The sequence below is a fragment of the Mandrillus leucophaeus genome, unplaced genomic scaffold, assembly GCF_000951045.1.
Source record: "Mandrillus leucophaeus isolate KB7577 unplaced genomic scaffold, Mleu.le_1.0 Scaffold1017, whole genome shotgun sequence".
NCBI lineage: Eukaryota > Metazoa > Chordata > Mammalia > Primates > Cercopithecidae > Mandrillus > Mandrillus leucophaeus.
The window spans coordinates 458,974-463,419 of NW_012098288.1; the positions used below are offsets into that span (position 1 = coordinate 458,974).

Consider the following 4,446-nt stretch of genomic DNA (forward strand, 5'->3'; position numbering starts at 1 on the left):
ATCAGGAGCTGTGGAGACTGGCCTGGCTTCTGCAGGTACCAATTCAAATAGTTGTATCCATTACTACTCAGAAGGCTCTGACTAGACCTGCAGGAGATGGAGGCCGGCTCTCCAAGGGTGACGGGCAGAGAGAGTGGAGTCTGGGTCATCACGATATCTCCACTGGAGGCTGAAATAATGAATTGCAAAGTTATGTACAACTTAATGAGTAATTTTCATAGTTTATCTTATGTCATTTATTTAAACTTAATTTTAAAAAACACTGATTTATGCCATAAAAATACACATTCTGAAATGAATTAATTTTTTGTAAAGTATAAGAGACCTTTGTTTTTTGAAGATCTTAATCAGAGCACCAGACATCATATTTTTTATGAGCTTACAATTATTCACAGAGCAAAATACAAAGTTCCCTTTTCTACAGCACAGATCATATTCCTCTAACGCAGGGTTAGACTAAACATGGGTTGCTGTGGAGCCCTAGAGCTCACCCTTCCACCCCATTCTCCTTCCTCATCTCCTTCTGTTCTTACCAGAGACCCAGAGCATTAGCAGCCCCAGGAGCTGAGCAGGGAGCCTCATTGTGACAAGGTGAACTGAGGAGTCCTGATCAGTCAAGGCAAGGTTGGAGCTGAGCTTTTATCTCAGACTTGCTAAGAAAAGTCCTCCCTATGGGACAATATGCAAATCGCCTGGTGCATGCAGTGGTGTGGAAAGAGTCAATGCGGCAGGTGGGCAGGGGATATGTCTCTCCTGTGAGCAGTGTGATATAAAATGGGAGGAAGGATCTGACTGTGACAGTTTGGATCTTGGGTAGATTCCATTGTATAGGACATGCAACTCTAGGAAAGCATAACAACCCTAACAATGTGGAAATATGTCTAGAATGAACATGGGTGAATGCCGTTCTTCTTGGCCCCCTGCCAGCTAATCTAAAAAAGAAAACACTACCCTTTCCTACGAGCACTAATGAGCAGAGTGTCTACAAATAAAACACAGTTTTGAGCCAGTTCAAGAGTTGTCTGTTATCTGCTGTTTCCAGGATAACTGTTCAAGAAAGTTCACAGCAGGTGTTGGAATCTGCCCTCCCCTGGCACCTGATGAGTGAGCCCCATAAGAGCGCTCTGTCCAAGGGCCTCACAGGGAAAATAATATGGGTCTCTACATTTAGATCCAAGAGCTCAGTGTAAGTAAGAGGAAAGGGGGAAACAATTTTTTCCTTGGGCAGTGAATATAAAATTCCTGGTGACCAACTATTCCATCTGGTATATATCCCATCATAATCATCTCACATATGCCAGATTAACCAGAAGGATTTATCAAGGGAAGATTTTTCTAGGATAATGATATAGAATGAACAAAAATTAACTTTGCACTATGTTTTTCTAAATGGTGTTAAGAAAAGCTCTTCCCACAGCCTTCCTCATCATGGAGAATTATCGGAAGAACCCACTCCTGATGTTTAACATGGGTTCTTTTCCATTTCCCAAGTGTCTCGGCTGGGTTGAGAAATACAGGGAAAGAGCACAAGAGAGAGAAATTTAAAGCTGGGTGTCTGAGGGAGACATCACATGTCGGCAGGATCCGTGATGTTCCCGGAGCTGTAAAACCCGCAAGTTTTTATTAGCGATTTTCAAAAGGGGAGGGAGTGCACGAATAGGGTGTGGGTCACAGAGATCACATACTTCACAAGGTAATACAATATCACAAAGCAAATGGAGGCAGGGTGAGATCACAGGACCACCGGATGAGGTGAAATTAAAATTGCTAATGAAGTTTCGGGCACGCATTGTCATTGATAACATCTTATCAGGAAACAGGGTTTGAGAGCAGATAACCTGTCTGACCAAAATTTATTAGGTGGGAATTTTTGTCCACCTGATAAGCCTGGGATTCGACCATAAAAGACGGGACGCCTTAAAAAGGGGCCCTCTATAGACCCACCTTCAGGGCACATGCTCTTTCTCAGGGATGTTCCTTGCTGAGAAAAAGAATTCAGCGATATTTCTCCTATTTGCTTATGAAAGAGGAGGAATATAGCTCTGTTTCCGTCCAGCTCATCGGCGGCCAGTTCAAAGTTACCTCTCTTGTTCCCTGAACATCGCAGTTATCCTGTTCTTTTTTTAAGATGCCCAGATTTCATATTGTTCAAACACACATGCTCTACAAACAATTTGTGCAGTTAACACAATCACAGGGTCCTGAGGCAACATTCATCCTCCTCAGCTTACAAAGAAGATGACGGGATTAAGAGATTAAAGAAAAGACAGGCATAGGAAAACACAGGGGTATTCATTGGGGAAGTGATAAGTGTCCATGAAATCTTCACAATTTATGTTCAGAGATTACAGTAAAGTCAGGTGTAAGAAATTATAAAAGTATTAATTTGCGGAACTAATAAATGTCCATGAAATCTTCACAATTTATGTGCTTCTGCTGCGGCTTCAGTCGGTCCCTCCGTTTAGGGTCCCTGACTTCCCACAACAGAGAATGAGGTCCTATCAGGACTTCCAGTTTCTTGTCAACTCTGAGTGAGACCTGAGTGTCCCCTGGACCTGTAAGTGGTGTAGCTACAGCCAAGAGTTCATAATTCAAGCGGAAATTCTCCGTGTAAGAAGAGCATGAACTGGATCCACAGATTTCCTGTCTCAGGGTTACCATTACACATTTTCCTGAGCTTTCATGTAAAGATGATCACAGCTCAGAGATGTCAATCTACCACACAGCTGATCATGAAAACAGGGAAACAATCCAACTATTTGTTTGTCAATGATATGCTCAAGAATGAGTTGAACAGCTCCTGAAAGATCATGCCTACATCAAATCCCTTCACGAGGACACTCACTGTCCTGGAGAGAAAATATCTGGGGAGAGCCGATGTAATAGATTGCAGTACTGTGTAATCTTGGGTAATTTAACTGAAAGTCATGCTTAATTGGTAAAAAAAACACAAAGAAATGCAGTTCTAAGTATGATCCCACATGAAAGCTTGGTCTGCATGTCTTCTGAGAAGTCTACTAAAATAAGACTTTTGAACAAGATTGGAAAAAAATAATTGAGTAAAAATGACACCAATCTTAAATGTTAAACTCCATGTTAACATTCTGAGTTGATGATCACAAATTATCATGAGGAGGTAGGAGTGCAATAAAAGTCTTATATTTCAGTCTTTAAAATGTTTATTACTTTCTTTTATTTCATTTTGTAAGTTTTGTATATTTAACTTTTTTATCCCATGATGCTGACCAATTCAATGTAGGTTCTTAGTCTTGAAAATTTCAGACCCCTAATTCACCATGCTAGTGAAAGGAGTCAGAAATATTGGTAGGTGAAAAGAAAAAATAAAAAATGCAAACTAAACCTAATATACTGACACAAAAGAACACTACTGGATGCATTATGTCTGGTTTTAAAGGATCACTCTGAAAGTATGTTAAATGAAGAACCAGTTCTATCTACTATCTAATATGGATGCTTGCATTGAGAGAAAATGACAAATGATAAAAAAGCTGTCATGCTTTCTTTTGCAAGCCAATTCAAGAATACGTTACTTTTGCAAAATATTCTTTAATATTTTTGAATTTCAGAGAATATTCCTATTCCCTGTGAAAATTAACAACAAAGCTTTAAAAAGTCTGCCATTGTATTTGGTAATTTACTTCAGAACCTGTTGCCCTTATATATTCAGAAAATGTAAAATCTTGTACAAATTATTTGGTGCAAAAAATAAAAAGCTTTGAAACTACCCTATGCTATTTATATACTTAAGTAATAATATTTCTAATTCCAAATAGAAATCTCTGTCTCCTAAACATTAACACATTATGCCAAGGCTTTGATAACGGTGGATGAAGCTGGTCGCTCCACAATGGACACAGGTAAGAAGGTGTAAGAACAGTTTCCATTTGATCCAGGTGGGGAGCAGGCCTCTGTGTATCTCTCATATGAATCATAGTCACCTGAATGAGGAAGGACTGATACAGGTGGTTCTTACTGTAATTGTGTCTCCTTTGCCTGACGCTGTGAGATCGGAGTCCATAAAATTGGAAGTAAGTGTAGTACTTGTATGACATGGGAACATGGGAAGATAGTCCTGGAAATTGAAGTGTTTGCATCCTTGGAAGTCAGTATTTGTGGGGTTGGATGGAGAGTGTGATCCTGTTGTTTGTAGATCATTTGAGGACTTCGGAGCCTGGGCAAAGAAAAAGAGATGTCCACAGGGTGGCAGTAGCACACACAACTTTTATTGGGTGAAGCTTTGACAGGTTTGCCGGAAGTTCCTCAGAGCAGGAGTCTGTCTATGGGCCAAGGGGCCAAGGTTGTTATTCAGAAGAGGAGGAGGAAGAAACCTGCTGAGAAGGGGCTTACGTGTCTAGGTGTTGTCACACAGCAGTGTTGGGGTTATCAGACCCAACACCAGGACACGTGGGTGACCAAGTCTGGCAG

The 4,446-nt window shown here is 40.6% G+C and overlaps 1 pseudogene; it reads right to left on the reverse strand.

Annotated features, from left to right (window-relative positions):
• Nucleotides 1-607, reverse strand: part of LOC105537036 — a 57,551-nt pseudogene extending 56,944 nt beyond the window's left edge.
• Between the last annotated feature and the right edge of the window lie 3,839 nt (nt 608-4,446).